Below are 19,839 nucleotides of genomic sequence, written 5' to 3' on the forward strand. Positions count from 1 at the left end.
CTTCAGTGAATAAGTGGATCAAAAAAATGTGGTGTCTACACACAAATGGATTTTATTCCTTCATTCGAAAGAATGATAGCATATCATTTGCAAAGAAATGGAAGGATCTGGAAAAAAATTGTTAAGTGAAGTTAGCCAGCACAGAGAGACAAAGGTTGTATGTTTTCTCTCAGCTGTGGAAGACAGAATTTATTTATAAATATATAAACGAATACTTTAGTAGTATGAAATTGCACATAAATGTACCGACTGAAATGTGATTGATTCGGGGAAGAACTCTAATGGTGTAATTCCTTAGAAAGGCAAAGTTATGTCTGGGAATATGGCCTAGTAGCAAGAGTGCTTGCCTCGTATACATGAAGGCCTGGGTTAGATTCCTAAGCACCCCAAATATAGAAAATGGCCAGAAGTGGCACTGTGGCTCAGTGGCAGAGTGCTAGCCTTGAGCAAAAAGAAGCCAGGGACGGTGCTCAGGCCCTGAGTCCAAGGCCCAGGACTGGCAAAAATAATAAATAAACAAACAAACAAATAAATAAAGGCAAAGTTATAGTTCAACAAAATAAACACCAGGAAACCAGTAACTGAAAGGGGTAGGATGAAGTCAAGGGGAGAACAGAGGTAGAATACAATCAAAATTTAATATACGTCCTATGAAATCACGTAAAGCAAGGGAAAGGGTGAGTTGTGAGGTATGGGAGAGAATATTGAAAGGGGTGACATTGATCAAGATGCATTGTACTCATAAACTGCCTTGTTGAATGGCAACTCCAGTGTACAACTGCTTCAAGATAATAAAATACTTTTATAAAAAGAAACCAAGCAAACAAAATAAATAAATAAAAATCAATCAATCAAAAGAAAATTTAGCTGGGTGCTCATGCATATAATCTAGCTACTCAGTAGGATGAGATCTGAGTTCAAAGCCAACTTAGGCAGGAAAGTCCATGAGACTTTGATCTCCCATTAACCACCCAAAAGAGCTGGAAGTGGAGCTGTGGTAGAGCAGTAGTCTTGAGCAAAAGAGCTCAGGGACAGCATCCAGGCCCTGAGTTCAAGCCCCAGTACTGACACCAAAAAAAAAAAAAAAAAAAAAGGAAAAAGAAGAGAAGAAAGAAGTTTTACCACATGACTTGAGGGTATGAGTGGGTTGGGAAAAATGGTGGTGGTGGGAAGGATGCAAAGGGTGACATGGATCAAGATGAATCATACTTCTGACCTGATTTGTTGAATTTAAACTCCTTTGTACAGCTACTTAAAGATGATGATGATAATAATAACCAAAACAAATAAATAAGCAATTTGAACAAATTGATAATATACTATATGTTCAGTTATATCATAATTATTCTAGCATTTTAAAAACTGGGAAAAAGTTGAGATATATTGTGGGTAATCAAACTTAACAAGCCTGTGAAGATAGTGAGGATGGAAGTGAGAGGTACATGTAATTATTTTCTGGGATAGTGACACTTTATCATATGCTACCCATAACAATCCTTAAAAGTGGTATGTAAATGTTATGGCTCGTTTTTTAACGTAAGGATTGTTATAATAATGTCATTGGCCATTCCAATAGCTATATTCTCAGGTTATATATGACCTGATCTTAAAGCCACTGAGAATACTTGGAATTTCTTTCTGAAAGCACCAGAAACAGGATTTCTGACAGAGAGATATCCAGGCCTTCAAAGATGTAGGAGTATTTGGTGATTTTGTGGAGATAATTTTGTTCTGGTTGTTGACTATGGTATTTATGGAGAACACAGTCTGTGAATCTTCTGTGAGATGAAGACTGTCTTGGTTTTCCAATTGCTAATATGTTTAACAGAACTGGCTCAGTAGTCAGTGACAGAGCCCTAGGAGAGACAAGTAAAGTCTAGGTATCTGGGAATCCTTAAAAATAACACTAGAAGGGAAGGGAAGGAAAACATCAAAATGGAGAGACAAAGGGTAAAAGGGGAACCAATGCAACACCAATACTTACAAGACAATATGTTGTAAACTAACTGTACAACTCAGGGGGTAGGATTGGGGGGAGGGAAGGTCGAAGAAAAGTGTGGGAGGAGGTATTAAGTTTGTTAAGAAATGTACTTATTGCCTTATGTATGAAACTGTAACCTCTTTGTACATTACTTTGACAATAAATAAATAAATGGAAAAAAATAACACTAGAAGCCAGCACTGGTGGTGCGTGCCTGTAATCCTAGCTACTCCGGACGCTTAGATCTGAGGATCCCAGTTCAAAGTTAGCCCAGGCAGGAAAGTCCATGAAACTCTTATGTCCATTTAACCACCAAAAAGTCGTAAGTGGGTCTGTGGTTTAAGTGGTAGAGTGCCACCCTTGAATGAAAACGCTAAGGGACAATACTGAGACCTTTAATTCAAGCCCCAGTGCTAACACACACACACACACACACACACACACACACACACACACACACAACTAGAATATGATCGATTCCCTTTGACTTGTAAGGGGTCATGTCTTTAGAAAGCATTTAAATGCATATATTCTTTCCCAGTCTTCATGAATAATTACAATTTTTATCAGGCATTTGTAAGAGGTCTCTTTTTCAAGGTAAATTTTGTCTAAGTTGATATTGACAGGCATACATACAGTTATCTGTCCAAAATGCTTCTGCCTCTCTAGAATGCAATTTCAAACTTGTTGCCAGCAAGAGTAATTTCAGCTGGACTCATATTTGCAATGAAGGTATGAGAAGGAACACTTTGAAGTTTAACTTTCCAGAAATGACTGCTGAGTGAACGAATCTTTTGTTAAGGTGTTATTCTTTTAAGTTTCTGATTAACATAAGTTTTTTAAAAATTATACAAAAACATAATACCATGATTATGGAAATAAAAAGCCACCCACAAGCTTACTATCTTTATAAATCATCTATTTTCATCCTTTCCTGTCTTTTCCAAAAAAGCAATGTTTTTAAGTGTTGGACATGCAGCACAAATCTGCATTTGCCTTCTGATCCTTCTCTGAGCATCACACAATGAGTAATACAAATGTGATCTTAATAATAATGTAGCTGAATGACTTCAAAATGTATTACTTAAGGAATATATTACGATTCATAGCAGCATTCAAATTTTTTTTAAGTCTACTGGGTGATAGTGTCTTATACCTATAACCCTAGCTACTTAGAAGGTTGAGATCTGAGGATCAGAGTTCAAAGCTAGCCTGGGTAGGAAAGACTCTTATCTCCAATTAATCACCAAGGTGTTGGAAGGAAAGCTCAGACTCAAGTTGTTCAGTGCCAGCCTTGAGCAAAAAAAGCTAAGGAACAGCACCCAGGTCCTGAGTTAAGCCTCAGTGACAGCATACGCCCCACAAAAATTGTTGTGTCAATTAAGTTAACCACTTCTTTACCAATAATACCTTCTTCCTATCATTCTTTTTCTCAATCTTCCTTTCTTTTGTAGAGTAAGTTTACAACTGGAGGTGTGAGTCAAGTGGTCAAGCACCAGCCTTGATCAGAAAAACCCAAATAAGAGCATGAGGCCCTTGAGTTCATGCCCCAGTCCTGACACAAAAATAAATAACAAAAGGAAACAGAGAATAAATTTCCAACCATGGAATTACTGCATACAAAAAGCTGAAAATGTGATGAAATAATTAGCTTTTGGCCTCTGTTAATTAACTCATTTTTAATCACAGTCTTCCTCCCACATCGAAGCAAAGGATCTTAGTGGTTCACTAACTCCCTAATTAACTAGCTCAGTGTTCCCAGTTTTCTGGTCATTTCTATTGAGATCTATCAGTTCACCAAGCTCCTTGCCTTTGCCCCTTCCAGACAGTGATCCTTTGCTTCACATTTCTTTACAATAATGAGTTGCAGTGATAACTATTCATCCCTCAGCTTGATCGCTTTGGAGATCTACTCTCTGGCTTCAAGGAATTCCCCATCTGCAAAAGCATTGGTGACACACAGGTTTAGGATTGTGAAAGAGGAATACTGATTGGTCAGGGAAGGGCTGGGCTGCTGGCTATCAGCTCTTTCTGTCTCTTACCAGTTTAGGTCTCCTCCAAGGCACCCTGGGCCTTGCCACTAACCTGTCCCACCAGCTCTTACCAAAGTACAGGCAACAATGTGAGCGTGGGCACAGGCACCTAACTATATACCCACTCTGCCCTGAACTGAGCTAGGTCCTGTGAGGGACCCAACCCATTGGGTATGCAGAACAGGCTTTTTCCTTAAAAAACATGTAGGCTAAAAGATAAGATATGCCTGCTCTAAAAATAAGAGTTTATGCTTCCATGGAGGTTCAGTAGAAAAGATATCGTCATAGGCTCTAAGCTCTGGCTGAAACAAATAGGAACAAGGAATTATACAGGAGTTCAGAGGACATCTACTTAAGAAGTATGAATTTACTTAATATTCAGCTGATAGGCCCTGAAGATGGAGCAGAAAAGAAACCTTTTTTCTGGGTCTTGAAGCATCTGGAGTGTCCTCTGAAGGTCACATGAATAATGGAATGGAGATGAACAAATGTCAAATATAAGAGTTGCATTTATATAGCCCAGGAGCAGTGGCTCAAGCCTATAGTCCTAGCTACTCAGGAGGCAGATCTGAGATCTGAGGATCACAGTCCAAAGCCAGCCTAGTCAGGAAAGTCCGTGAACCTCCAATTAACCTCTAAATTAACTGCCAGAAAGCCAGACATAGAGTTGTGGCTCAAATGGCAGAGCTCTAACCTTGAGTAGAAAGGTAAAAGTACATTGCTAGGGCCTTGAGTTCAAGCCCTAGTATGAACACACACTCACACACACACACACACACACACACACACACACACAGAGTTGCATTTCCTTTTACTGTTGTATATGAAAGCAATTTGGACATTCCCTAGCCTGGTACAAATAAGCAGTTGTTGGTGTGATATCCTGATTATTACCACAATCATTTGTCCTTGTTCTCTAGGCTCTTGCCTACGCTTGAAACAAAGGAGGTAGCTATGACCGAGCAGGGCTTATCCTTGCCAACCATCTCATCTTTTCTTCCCCGGCAAATCACACCCTGTAAAAACTAGGAGTATTAACTTTGCGTTCCAAAATCCTCATGAATTTAGTTATTAGTGTACATTTTATTTTCTTTCAGGAAATTTAAACATGTGGACTCCACTAAACCTAATGATGTTTAAAGTGCATGGAGAGCTGGCTTCGTGCCCAGAATTCACCTATGCACCCAGGCCTTGCTACACAGGACATTGCTTTCAGAATTGCTCAGGAGAAACTGTGGCAATCACTGGAGATGACAAGCAGTGCCAGCTGAACCTGGAGCCAGGATCATCACTGACAACCACTGAGGCCTGCTTGACAGGCATTTCTGAGCTTGCTGACCAACAGAGGTGAAAACTTCTGTTTGGATGTGGTTTTAAAGTGATGAAAAGACCTGCATTCCTGGAAGCCTTCTTCTGGGTTCCACCCAGGTCCCTGCAGATCATATTCCTATTCATTCTTTTGTAATAAAATGAACTCACATTTCTTGACAGTTGACTTGATACATGGGTATTCTGATTATCTCCACTTTTCAGCTATGGAAACTGAGGCATAAAGAAAGCAAGTAACTCATGATGATCACAGAATACCTAGGCTGTCTGAATCCAGCACCCAGGGCTCTGACAGGTCTGGAATGTCACATCCTTCAGGCAGGTAAGTCTGGAATTTCCCCATCACAAGAGACAAAAATAATCATCTCAAATCATGTGTCAAAACTGAAGGCTGTCTTAGAATTGGTTCCTTGCACAACAAGAGATCTGGAGGAGAGGAAATAGCTGAAGGAGGTTTTTAGGCAGACTTCTTCCTGTCCAGGCAGCCAGAGGAGGCTGGTTCATGGCACATGTCCCACATAGTTCTTGCTGGTGGTTTGAGGCTGGTGGCTTACCTTAGTAGGGAAGAAAGAACAATGTTTTGGGAAGAAAAAGAGCCAAGCTTTTTAATAACTCTCTTCCAGACTCCACACCTCCTCATATTCCTTGTGCAACACAGTTTTTTCTTCAGAGAATGCAATGAAACTTATTACCCTCAAACACAGCTCTGAGTTAATTTCTGCTGCTCAATGGACTCAACAATACTTTCCTATAGCCTTAAGCAAAAGTATCCAAACTTTCCTGTGTGTAAACCCACCAGTCAGAACAATATTCCTGTGCAGTCCAAAAGATTCACAATATCTGTGTAAAATAGTGTGTATAAATCCATGTGAGTAGATTATACAGATAAAAATGTGAATACATATATATAAAATAAATTAAAAACCTTTCTATCTACATACACACACATTTATATACACACATACACACACACACACACACACACATTAAGTCAGGTGCTGGTGGCTTATGCCTGTACTCCTATTTACTCTGGTGGCTGAGATGTAGGACTGTAGGTTCAAAGCCAATCAGAGCAGAAAAGTCTTTTCCCCAATTCAGTAGCAAAAGGCTAGAAGTAGAGCTATGGTTCAAGTGGTAGAGCACCAGACTTGAGAGGAAAGGGGAGAATAAGAAGCCCTTAGTTTAAGCCCTAGGATTGATATGTGTGTGTGTGTGTGTGTGTGTATACATACATTCTAGAAATTATAAAAGAAGAAATGATATAAAATATTTTATGCAGTACTGGTTTGTGTGTGCATGTGCATATACTGTCATGCACACTAAACTCTTTAAATGTAAGTTAACCTGAATGAAATTATTTTTATCTCAAACCATAATAAACATTTTAGGCCAGATTCATTATTTATAATAGTGTATGCAAACTTATATTGCAAAGTTTTTTTCTAACTTTTTCTTTATTCTACAGCTTGTCATATCTACTAGGTCATTATTGATTCTAGCCCCCAAGTGTAGCTAAAGGAAAGCCAAGTTAGGAGAAAGTTAGGTGTGTCATGATCTTGCTATTTGCTTGTTTTGTCAAAGGTATTATTCTCAATCCATAAGCTTTTTACAGAAATCTTCAAAAAAAAAAAAAAAACACCAAACCCCAAAACACTAGTCCTTTGTCTGTAGCCATTCTACCCTGAATACATCTGATGTCTGAAGCTAAGCAGGGTCAAGCTTGGGTAGAACCTGGATAGAAAACACTAGTCCATTTTATGAGGCTTTATTTGGTTTCCTGGATAAGGGAATCCATAAATCCACACTAGCTAGGTGAAAGCAGGAATATGGCTACTGGCTGGCCTCCTCACTCCTTGCTCAGAATAACCTTGGGTGGAGATAAAGTAACAAACCACTACATATAGGGGTCCAGTGAAGGCACCATCGTCGATGAATTTATGAAATAATAATACTTACTTTTAACCTTTCTTTTTAAAAATAAAAGTAAGTATGAATGTAAATCCAGAATGATTTCCATGATCTCTCAAGAGCATGTATGACTCTTTCAGAAACCCTGCTCTGCCAACATCAGATTCATGTCATCCAAGATCAATGACCTACTTCTTTAGCCATACCTCCAACCACCTCCAGCCCTACCCCATTCCTGTGATTGCCCACGCATTCTACTGTGCAAGCAGATAGTGCTAGTCATCTTTCTCCAAGCTTTCTTCCCCTGGAACTCCACTCACACTCCTCTTTCTGATTGAAATAACCTTGTTTTCTACTGATTTCTTTCATGGTTGTACTTACCCCTGGAAGCTCACCCATGTGACACCTCCCATATGAAATCAAAACAGTGCCAACAAATGTCCATCTGACTTCATTATTATTATTATTATTGATTATTATTTGTGTGCGCGTGTGTGTATGTGTATGTGTGTGCGCCTTTGTGTGCCAGTAATGAAGTTTGAACTCAGGGTCTCATGCTCTTTCTTGGTCCCCCTCCCTTCTTTTTTTTCTATCTGAAGGCTGGAGCACTACCACTTGAGCTACAGCTTCATTTGCAGCTCTTTGCTCATTAATGGGAAATAAGAGTCTCAGGGATCTCCCCCCACCCCCCGGCCCAGGCTGACTTTGAACTGGCATCCTCACAACTCAGCCTCTTGAGTAGCTGAGATTATAGGTGTAAGCAACCAGCACCTAGCTCTACTGGCGTCTTACTATATATTGGAGACTCTATTACTTCATCCAAAACAATCCTAGGAGACAAGGAAGATTATGAGAAAGTTGAGAGACAGTGAACAGTCCAAATTCGCATAGCTAGGAAATAGGAAAGACAGAAACCAGATCTATAAGAATTGCAAATGCCTACATTCTATCACTGTACATGTGTTTTAATTTTACTTCCTGAGATATGCAAAGCTTTCACTAAACCCCCTCTTCTCCCTTCTAGGAGGGAAATAGGATTAGTTCTCTTCCTTACTTCCCACATCCATTTATTTATAAAAATCAGGTGGTATTTACTTCTCATATTTTGTCTTTAAACAAAGAACCACATTGGAGCCTTCATGTTATATAGGAGAGACTGAGTAAATGTGGTTATTGAATAAATAAATGAATAAATATATTGAAGAATTATGGATGGTTTTGGAGGGGAGAACAAAGATGTTAGACTGGGTGCAATTTCCTCAGAATATATAACTTGATATTTTCCTGGTGGTCTGAGATGCACACTGCAAAGAAAATGGGTGTGTATATGTAATAGATTACAAAGATTTCAAGCCTAAACGGAAGTTGAGAGTTTCATTTCCTGATACTTTTAAGTACTTAAGTGAGCTGGGATGTAGTTTTTTAAAAGTTATCATACTCTTCAATCTAAAAGGACTGATTGGTAAAGGCTTAGACTTGAGTTTATGTAATCTAACATCCCTGCAAACTGAGGGCTTTAAAAAGCTGGCTTCTCATTTTGTTACAAATTAACACTTGATGAGCTGGATGATGGGAGGATTTGGGACAGGCCATTCTATAATAAAAATGCAGTTTGCAAAAGAAACTGTGGTTCCCTTTATTATGAAAATAACATGTACACTTCACAGCTTGGGAAATTTTCTTCCTCAATTTTTTAAATTTTATTTTGCAGGACCTGGACCTTGAACTCAGGGCCTGAGAACTATCCCTGAACTTTGCTTTTTTTTTTTTTGCTCAAAGCTAGCACTCTACCACTTGAGCCACCTATCTGCTTCCTGCTGAACATGGAGTACATAGTCCTCTTTTGTTGTTTTTCAATTGTTCCACATAAATCTGCAGTCATGATCATTCCTCAGGATAGAAGAGACATTGGCTGGCCTGTCCATCTGCAATAAATATCCCTTTCAAGAGCTACGGGTGTGTATAGTAGGGTGAGTGTCTTTATTTTCACCTCAGAGCTGAAAGCATCACATAAACACTCCATCCTTCACAGTCAGTTAATCCTTCCTTCCTCTTTCTTGTTAATGTTGGATTGCATTCTTCATAAGAGGCCCAAGAAAAGAGCATTCTGATGTTTATCATCAGCCTACCTGACAGGCACTTACTGGAGACATGGATGTGGAGACAAGGATGTGCCCATGTACAAAGAAGGTTTCATTCCTAGCTCTTTGGAGCTGGAAGACACAAACTTAGTGCCTGAATGTCATCTTTTCTCCTCTTTGCTGAACATGACATCCACATCCAATAGAAAGTAGTCAGAGACACCATGGAAAAGAAAGGCCATTAAAGTCACTTTTAAAGGGAGGTACATTTACCTGGGGGAGTCCCTCAGAAGGGAGGTGACAATCAGTGAAAATGAAAAGCAACCATTTCCCATTCATTGTAGGAAGGAGCTTCCTGTCAGAGATATGCAGCAAAGACACAGGCTGACTTTTGGAAGTGTGAGCTTTCTATGAGAAGGGAGGCTGAGATATATAGTCAGAGATGATTTGGTTTGGCTTGGTTACTATGAACACACCCCTTCCAGCAAATATTCCACACTTGAAAGCCTTGGAGAGATGAGGTTAGGCAAAGCTCATCTGTTCCATAATACTTGGCCATAGTACAACGCCTGCTGCCTGCTGCCTGGTCACAAAGCATTTCATAGACAGCTGTTACCATCCCTATTTCAGAACTGCTGTGAAAAGGGAATTCAGAGATAGGTGAAGGGCTGGCCACCCCTTGAGCAGGTGGGAAGAGGCTCTAAGCAGAGGCATATGGGTGCTTCTGAACTTGATCTCAACTCAGTGAGATCCCACTGACATGAACCTTGTGAAACAATCCCATTCCCTAGGGAAGCCCTCTCTCTGGAATGCCTCGAGCTTTTTTTTTTCTTTTTTTTCTGTCTAGATTATAAAGTCACTGCAGTCTCGGTGTTTGAACTATCTTAGAGGTCACAAGGTCAAACTCTCTGGAATCCACAGGAAAGTGATGTTTCCCACTGACTCTAACTGAAATGCAACACATGAAATAAGCTCCATTGAATCCTAAGGAATTCTGTCTGGGCTCAAGGATAAATAGGGCAAAAGTCACAGCCCAAATCTGCTGCTACAGGCTTTGTACCAAGGAAACACAAGAGGGAGTCTTCATGGAGATAAAGGGCTGATTTCTAGGAGTGGGGAAAATATAACATTGTTTGCTGAAGTTGCAAACATTTGGAATGGCAAGGAACAAAGATGCCTCAACTAGGACTACTGTAACCTTTTCCTTAAGAGGACTTTGCACACACACACCAGAAAGCAACAAAATCAAGAACACAACGAACTAGCAATCAAGAAAACTTAGGCCACTTTTGACTTGTGCTGCGTGACCTTGAGAGAAAATAACCTCCCTGAATCTTGGTTTCCCTACAAGGATAAGAATTTTTGGCCAGACACGTTGGGGGGAATCAGATGAGAGAACTCCTGTGAAAGCATGTATTACTGACTACATTAGACCAAGAGGAGGTGCGAATATAGTCAGCCCTGTCAGATCCATCTATTCAGCATTCCTAGGCATGTAAGGTGGGGAGGGAGAATTCAATAAGATTATTCTCTATTTGAAGGTGCAGAAACCAAGGCACAGAGGGAAGACTAAGCAAGTCAGTGGTGGCATCGGTTTCTTGCTTTCCAGTTCATCCTTTTTTCCTAGATATTGCTGCCTTCTTTTCTGAATCTAGTTCTTTCAAGGAAACAAGTTTTTCCTGGATGTGTCATCATTGTGAAGGGACAGAAAGACTGTTTTGTTGTATCTGGTCCAAGAGGGGAAGTTTCCCCTTTATTAGGAAGAATTCAGGGCTTATCTACAGAGTGGTACTTCCTCTCCTTCAGAGAATAACATTAATATACAACTGTTTCGGGCGATGGCCTAGACCACGGAAACTTCTTTCTGCCCAGCTGCATGAGGCACACTTAGGCTGGGATGAAGTTATGATGATAGCTGTTTCACAATTGTCCCTCCTCCCTCCCATCTCTCTCCTACCCTTCTCTGGAATGGCTGCTTTGGGGCAAGAAAAGAATGTCGGGACACTACCGCAGGTTAAGGATAGAATGTCCTCTCTCTTGTTCTCTGTCCTTCAAGAATTCCCCCAAGCCTTATCTATCACATCAAAGAGTTCCCAAATCATCCTAACTTCTGCTTCTCCAACAATGTGGCTTCTTTAGTGAGATTCTCTAGCCACGGGGTTCCCCATCACCGCACCCTATCTTTTCCGGCTCTCCACCATTGTTTTCACTTCGGGAAATATAATTCAAAAGAACTTCAGTGTGACTCATTGGTTCACACATAAGAGGGGAGAGAAAAAGAGACAGGGAGTGTGTGGGTCCAGATGAATATTTCCACAGGCCTCTTGACTGTTTCACACGATCTGCTGAGCTTATGAAAGGGAGGATATAAAAATCCGAGTGGTGCCATATTGTCTCCAGAAGCAGCCAGAGTGAAAATGAAGTGTGACTGCCGCCTCCTCAAATGCAGGGCAGCTCCTGCCTCACACACAGATGTAGCCCAGCAGTTGCCTTGTCTGGGATAAAGGGACTATACCGGCACACTCTTGAGCTACAGCTTCCCATCACACCTGGGATATTATGGCTCTCAGTTTTGCCTTTCCTGAGACCTCATTCCACTCAGGTCATCTAGATGCCCCAAAACATCTGCTGGGACCCCTGGAGAAGGCCCTATAAGGATGCCTTCATGGGAAGCTCAGCCTACCAGCAGCAGTGGCCACATAAGGCACAGAATTCTCAACTCTGTCCAATTTGAGGCTTCTTACTTAGCAGAGTGTGCATGAAGAGGTAATCAAAAGGGATGAAAGAGCAAGATGTTCATGGCTCATGATTGTAATCCTAGTGACCCATTAGGCTAAGACCTGAGAGTCACAGTTCAAAGCCAACCAAGGGAGGACAGTCCATGAGACTTTTATCTCCAATTAGCCACCAAAACACTTTTAGTATAGCTGTGGCTCAAGTGGTAGAGCACTGGCCTTGAGCACAAAAGCTAAGGCCCTGAGTTCAAGCCCAAGTACTGGCACACAAAAAGAAAAAGAAAAAGAAAAAGAAGGGATGAAGAAGGCCCTGCCTCCTTATTAACCAAAGAAATTCCTGCGTTAATACACGTAATAGTGGGTATCTACCTTGGGTTTCATTGGAAGAAACACAGCCCACTAAAATTACAAACAAGAAAAAAATAAATAAAAGGAAATAACTCTCACAGTCCCCATAAATATGGCCCAGTTGTTCTTAAAACAATGGGATATTTTAAAACATCAGAAAGGGTCAGATAAAACCCAGAAGGCTGGCCAGGCCCCTCTGGAGGCTTGTTAATTCAGTATATTGGGCAGTACTGAGCTTCTACATTACTGCTGGGTTCTCCTGGAGGGGGGATCTCAATATTGCTGCTAGGAATCAACTTTAGGAATCATTAATCTAACTCAGTGTTCCATGACAGAAGCCAGGACAGGTGACTTTTCCAAGATGTCATAGCATGTGAGTGTGATCTAGAATAGAGCCCCATTTTCTGACTGATCCTCCCTATGCTTCCCACCCCACACCCACCTTACCTAGGGCTCACCCATTACACATGTCCCTGCCTCTGGTACAACACAGCACTGGACAAGGACAGCCACTCTAATCTGAGCTCTTTGGTGGCTTCATTCAGTGCCATCTTTAACCAGCAGGGCCTCCCCTTATGGAATGTGGATTGTTACTATTAGGATTTCAGGATGTTTTCCCAAACTTCATTATCCATGCCTTTATTCTTGTTTTGTGCTAGTCCCTGGGGCTTAAATTCAGGGCCTAGGCTCTGTCTCTGAGACTCTCTGTGCTCAAGGCTAGTAGTGCTCTACCACTTGAGCCACAGCACCACTTCTGGCATGGTTCCCCCCCCCCCCCCATTTATGTGGTACTGAAGAATCGAACCGAGGGCTTTGTGCATTCTAGGCAAACATTCCATCACTAAGCCGCATTCCCAGCCCATGCCCTTATTCTTTAGTGAGCCTTTTTTTATTTTTCTCCTTTATTCTTTCATATAGAACAGCCTGACTGACACCTTCTATGTGCTGGGTGAGTCTTAGATCGTGAGAAAGATAGAGAATTTCCAGAGACAGGCTCCTCCCTACCTTCAAAGGATTCGCATATGGACAGGAAAAATAAACCTAAGTCCCTACCTTATGAAGAGGAGGGACGAAAGTGACTCAGGTATGTGAAAGATGGGGAATGGGCAGGAAGGCCATGGGCATGGCCAGGAGGACTTGGACAGGATGAGAAATGAATGATCAAATAGTGAAAGGTTCTCAGTGACTGTTCACTATACACCAATTGCTTTACATCCTGTTATTCTCAGGAACCATCATTCCAGGAGGTGCCATTGTTACGTCTGTGTTAAGGAATGAGGAAAACAAAGCTTAGAGAAGTCATACAACTTGCTCGAGGCCATACAGCCATTGAGAACCAAGTTTTTCCGACCCCAGAAAGTGCTATCTTCACAACTCTACCTTTTTCTTGCTCTTATCCAGGGTACAGATAGCTAACAGGTGTTTGTAGGCAGTGGACAGCAGATTTACCGATGCATCACATGGCACAGGCACAGGGGTCAGTAGGGATCCCATGGGGAAGACACACTGGGGCTTTGTGTGTTGCCAGGCTTGATTGCTGGGATGTATTGCTGGAACCTCACTCAGGAGGTACTAGGTTGCCAATGAAGGACTTCGAGTAGGAAAAGGAAGTATGGCACCGCTGTTTTTGGGAAATCCTTTTGAGGGCAGTGGGAAGGTTAGAGTGGAGGAGAGGCACTGGTAACTAAGAGACTACATTGGAAGTGACTGTAGAATTTCAGGATGTAGAAAGCAAGGGAATGTCTTAGGTCAGGTAGCAGGCATGCGATGAGACTCAAGGTCAGATGCTCTTCTCACCACTGTTATTGCAAACATTTGACCACTGACCACATACTTGACCTATGTTAACTCATCTGATCTTCACAATAGCTTCTACATCAGATATCTCTTTCTTTGACATTCCTTTTGCCTTGTTACTTCTGCTTATGTTTCTCCCTGTCTCACAGTTCTCTTAGTTGGAGATCAGGGCCTGTAACTTTTTTCTTGAATATAAAGGAATCATGGCTGAGAAAGCTCAATATCAAAGAATCATGACCCATCCCAAAACCCTTTCTTCTCCCTATTCTACAGCAGAGGAAGCTGAGGCCTAGATATAATCCATACCTTGTCCCATCTAGGAAATGATGGTACCTTTGAATAGAGGTAGAGGCCTTTCCTCTGCTCCAGCTCTCATGTCCTGGGGGTGATCTGGAGCCTTTCAACTTGGGTAGGTGCCAGGGAACATCTGCCACCAGGCTGGAGGGCACCTGAGGACCCAGTGGTCAGCCCCAGCTGGCAGTACCACCTCCTACTGGCACTGTGGGCACAAGATACAGAGAGACTGAGTGAAGGGAACATGTGTGGTGGACAGGACAGGAATGTGGGTGACTCATCCCTTTGTAGTGTGAGTCACAGCTGTTCAGGGACATCCAGCCTACATGAGGCAGCTGCCATCTTTATGCTGTCAGGCAGCCACTCTTAACCTAGGCAGCAACCCAAGTCAAGAGCAGAGGAGACAGAGCTCAGCTGTAAAATGGCAGTGTTGTGCAGAGGAAACGGTGCCCAGTCATGAGTTAGAAAACCTCATCTCCACTCTCAGCAATGCCCTTGCTGTTTCTTTGTGATCTTAGGCAGGATGTCACCTGACCATAAGAAAAACCTCACTCTTCTTATCTGCTCTTTGCTTTTCCTATCTCGGAAATGTTGGGAGTGATCGGTAGGCTAATACATGGAAAGGAAGGAAGAAAGGAAAGGGAAAGGGAAGGGAGGGGAGGGGAAATTGAAGACGGGGACTACAAGCGAAGGGGAGAGGAGGAGAGGACATGGAAAAGAAGAGGAGGGAGGGGAAGGGGGAAAGTTTGGAAAGGGAAGAGAGAAGAGGTCTTCTATAATCTGAAGTGCTGTACATATGTCATTGCTATTATAATTACTATTACTGGTATCACATCAGTAAATCTTCTCAAAGAAAATGTGGCCAAATGCTTTATCTCCATGAGGGGCAAGTTTGGAATGTTAGTATCATTTTCGCAATTGTTGTGTGAAGTTAAAACTAACACACACACACACACAGTTTAAGGTCCATTGTGTAATTATAGTCTCTTCCATTTTGGGAGACAGATACGTTTGAGACAGCAAAGGAGATGCTCTCTGAAGAACTTACATCCTAGAAGAAAGAGACAATTGTTAGTCGTTGTGATAAATAAGGAAAGTATCTATTGTGTTGAGGTGTTAAGTTCTATGTGGGGGAAAAGGAACATAGCATGTGGGTGAACAGAAGTGACTGGTTTGGGGTGACAAGGGGTGGCTTCGAAAGCTGATATAGAAGGAGGAGGTTACCCAGGCAGATATCCATGAGTAGCAAATGCTGGAGCAAATCAGAGGAACTAAGAAGTCAGTGTAGCCAGAGCAGAATGGTCAAAGGGACAGAGATATCAGTGGAAAACAAAGTCAGAGAGGCAATGAGGAACCAGTCCTGCAGAGCTTGGGAGGCTATTTTAAGGTCTTGGAGTTTTACTCCAAGAGAAATGAGGACTAAGGAGCAGCATGATCCAATGAATGTTCAAAGAGATTTATTTTTATTACCACGCTAAGCCAGCATCAGTGGCTCACATCTGTAATCACAGGTACTCAGGATGCTGAGATCTGAGGGTCGAGGTTCAAAGCCAGCTCTGGCAAGCAAATCTGTGAAACTCTTATATCCAGTGAATCAGCAATTAGTTAGAAGTAAAAGTATGGTTCAAGTGGTAAAGCATCACTCTTGAACAAAAAGCTAAGGGAAAGTGCAAGACTTTGTGTTCAAGTCCCAATATTTGCACCAAAAAAAAAAATCTATTGCTAATCTGAGTCTAAGAGACACAAAGGAAAACAAGCAAAAGCAGGTAGAAGGTTATGAAATATACTAGGGAAAGACACTGGTAATGAAAACAAAAGGAGAGTGAAAAATGATTATAGATGCTAAGTATCTAGAAACAACATGATCTTTGACCTGAATTTTATTTCCAAGGCCTTTCTGCCCTAAAAGTCTGTGGCTAGAATCTCCATCATCATGTCTTCCAACTTTGCTGCCCAAGCTTGAAGAGAAACACCATGGTCCTTTTGCACTCTCAGAATCAAATTCTCTCAAGAGTCTTGCTTTTCTATAGGAATATTAGACCCCTTGGAAGTTGTGACTCCTTTTCTATGGCTGATTTTTCTTTGGTGATGTTTATCTTATTCTGTGCCAAAGTATAAATATGGGCTGAAAAGTAAAGGCTGGCCAGGCGCTGGTGGCTCAGGCCTGTAAAGTATCATGGTTCAAAGACAGGCCAGGCAGGAAAGTCCATGAGACTCTTACCTCCTATTAATCACTAGAAAACCAGAAATTGCACTATGGCTCAAGTAGTAGAGCATTAGCCTTGAGCAAAAAGCTCAGGGACAGTGTCTAGGCCCTGAGTTCAAGCCCCATGACCACCACCACTACCACCACCAAGAACAACAAAGTAAAGGCTAACTTACCTCAATCAAGAAAAGCAGAAAACTCAAAGGCCAGCCTACAGAGGCAATGAAAAGGCCAGAAATGTCAATGGAAAGGAGATCCTACCACGATCTCACCCTAAAGAAGAACTTGACCATCAGAACAAAGTCCGTTCTTGGTTAGCCATTCACAATCACTATTATCTATTTTCTGGTATTCCTGATATCCTTCCACTAACCCTCCACATTGCTATCAAAATACATGGTTCTCCTGAACAAGACAGATGATGTTCTGCTCTGGAATTTTCTATTATTATTATTATTATTATTATTATTATTATTTTGCCAGTCCTGGGGCTTGAACTCAGGGACTGAGCACTGTCCCTGGCTTCTTTTTGCTCAGGGCTAGCACTTTACCACTTGAGCCACAGTGCCACTTCTGGTGTTTTCTGTTTATGTGGTGCTGAGGAATCGAATCCAGGGCTTCATACATGCTAGACAAGCACTCGACCACTAGGCCATATTCCCAGCCCTGTTCTGACATTTTCTAAAGCCCTGTCAGTACCTATGACAGTCCATAATTTTAAGAAATATCCTCTTTTTGAGAGCTTGTTTGGAGGTTCTAGCAGGGGAGCGCAGCTACTCGTATACCCTTGACTGAAGACCGGTCCTCTATTGGGGATGGTCATCCTCTTCAACCTAGCGCGCAGCTTCGGGAGGGACTCACATGGAGCAGTGAGGGAGGAAGGGGACACCCGCCTAGCCAGCCAGATCAACCCTGGTGATCAATGGGGTGACAGATGTCGCAGCTAGATCGCCCTCACATCCAAGACCCTCTTTTTGAAAAAAAAATCATTTGCTGCTTTTTCAGATCGCCTCATCATTGGAGCAGTTGGGACAGAAGGTTAAATGAAATTGAGAGGATTTACCATCTTCTGACCTCAATTCCATCTCTGCAGTTTTAGGACAATACAGTCTTCATACTTCCAGCCCTAATTGATGTGAAGTGTTACTGTGGGCTGCTAAACAGACCTGGATGCCAACCAAGGGTAGGTAAAAATATTCTTCCCTTCTTATAAGTTGTGGGAAGAGACTTTTGGAAGAAACATGCTCTGGAGATATCAGGCATAACTGGGGCCCATCCAATGGCTTTGGCCTGTTGTGTTGTTTTTAGGGAATGGCCACTTGCTGGCTCTTCTGACTCAACCATCCTGTTCTGTGCTTTATTTTTAAGTCTGGGAATGGAACAGAGAATTCTAATCTAGCATCATGGAGGAACACAAAACATCTCAGCTACCTGATATCAGTGGTTCACACCTGTAATCCTAAAACCTCAGGAGGCTGAGATCTGAAGATCACCATTTGAAGTCAGCCTGGTGAGGGATGTCTGTGAAACTCTCAACTCTAATTAACTATCAGAGAGAGCTGGAAGTGGGGAGCTGGTAATGTGGCTTAGTGGTAGAGTGCCTGCCTACCATGCAGGAAGCCCTGGGTTCGATTCCTCAGCATCACATAAACAGAAAAAGCCGGATGTGGCACTGAGGCTCAAGAGGTAGAATGCAAGCCTTGTGCAAAAAGAAGTCAGGGACAGTGCTCGGGCCCTGAGTCCAAGCCCCAGGCCTGGCAAAAATAAAAATAAATAAATAAATAAATGATTAAATAATTTAAAAGGAAGGGAAAAGAGCTGGAAGTGGAGATGTAGCTCAAGTGGTAGAGCACCAGCCTTGAGGAAAACACAAACTAAGGGACAGCATCCAGGCCCTGAGTTTAAGCATTAATACCAGAAAAAAATTAAAATAATGAATAAAATAAAACAAATTTCAGCTGAAGAAACCTCATAAGTTACTGTGGTTTTCTTTTATTGTTAATTTGTTTTTATTAGTATACCTTAGTTATTTGGGGGGAGGATTGAATTTCAACCTTTCCACTCATGTATACTATGTATTCCAATCAGTTTGTTTTCCACAATCACTTCATTCCTTCCTAATCTACTTTGACCATATTCATCCTTATTCACCCTGCTTGTTAAACCAACCCCCTCCCACTAGTATGTTCATATCCAACAGGGCCAATTTCTGTCTTCTAAGCAATTCTCTGTTGATTATAGCTTTCATTGAGGTTCTTTTTGCCATTAAAAAAATAGGCAATGGAACCACCCTATACTCTACACCAAAATAAACCTAATCTGACACATCAATATTTTAACAGAACATAGGCAAAGTTCGTTTAAGTGAGAAGTGTTTGAAGTCCTAGTTTATTTGACCACATATTATTCTCAGTAGTATAGAGGCTAAGCTACCACAATCCATAATTGGTCCAAACCGTTTCATTTGTAAACAATGAGTTTTGAGGCCCAGAGACTCATCATAATGCACTTAGTGAATCCAAAGAAGAGCCTGGATTAGAACTCTGGTTTCCTTGTGGTGCTCAGGAGGTTTAAAGAGTTCAGGCATAAGGCTTTTAGGTATAAAGATCTCCATGTGTGGCCTGTAGAACGTAAATTTTCCCAAATTGCTCCTACTAGCCATCCAGAGCCAGTGGTATGCCTATTGTCCTAGCTTCAATTTCAGTGAGATCCCATCAGCAGCTTGAGATCTGCTATAATGTGAAGTTGATGTATTTGGTGAATCAAGGTTTTCCTCCATTTCAAGAGCTAATAATTAAACATTTACCAGCATATCACTGGCTTTTGAGCATTCAGTGTAGTCTAACAGGATCTGAACTAGAGCTTGTGGAACTTGATCCTTACTTTTTTTTTTTTCGGCCAGTCCTGGGGCTTGGACTCAGGGACTGAGCACTGTCCCTGGCTTCTTTTTGCTCAAGGTTAGCACTCTGCCACTTGAGCCACAGCGCCACTCCTGGCCGTTTTCTAGATATGTGGTGCTGGAGAATCGAACCCAGGGCTTCATGTATATGAGGAGAGCTCTCTTGCCACTAGGCCTTATTCCCAGCCCTGATCCTTACATTTTTAAAGGCTCTCAGGAAATAGTTAA

The 19,839-nt window shown here is 41.7% G+C and overlaps 2 long non-coding RNA genes across 5 annotated transcripts in view; one reads left to right on the forward strand and one right to left on the reverse strand.

Moving 5' to 3' along the window:
* Window positions 1–19,839, reverse strand: part of LOC125351887 — a 56,786-nt gene that overhangs the window by 12,271 nt on the left and 24,676 nt on the right. For 3 of the 4 annotated variants that reach the window (XR_007211046.1, XR_007211045.1, XR_007211044.1), the window contains 2 exons: window positions 13,796–15,557; window positions 12,437–12,466 (listed from right to left, as the gene is read on the reverse strand). This is a non-coding gene — a long non-coding RNA (uncharacterized LOC125351887). Of the gene's footprint in view, window positions 1–12,436; window positions 12,467–13,795; window positions 15,558–17,775; window positions 17,839–19,839 lie in introns of all 4 variants that reach the window. The other variant, XR_007211047.1, reaches the window with a different exon arrangement.
* LOC125351888 lies at window positions 16,197–18,205 on the forward strand. The gene is made up of 3 exons (XR_007211048.1): window positions 16,197–16,677; window positions 17,481–17,491; window positions 18,193–18,205. It is a non-coding gene; the product is annotated as an uncharacterized LOC125351888 (long non-coding RNA).

This window comes from Perognathus longimembris, chromosome 5, assembly GCF_023159225.1.
Source record: "Perognathus longimembris pacificus isolate PPM17 chromosome 5, ASM2315922v1, whole genome shotgun sequence".
NCBI lineage: Eukaryota > Metazoa > Chordata > Mammalia > Rodentia > Heteromyidae > Perognathus > Perognathus longimembris.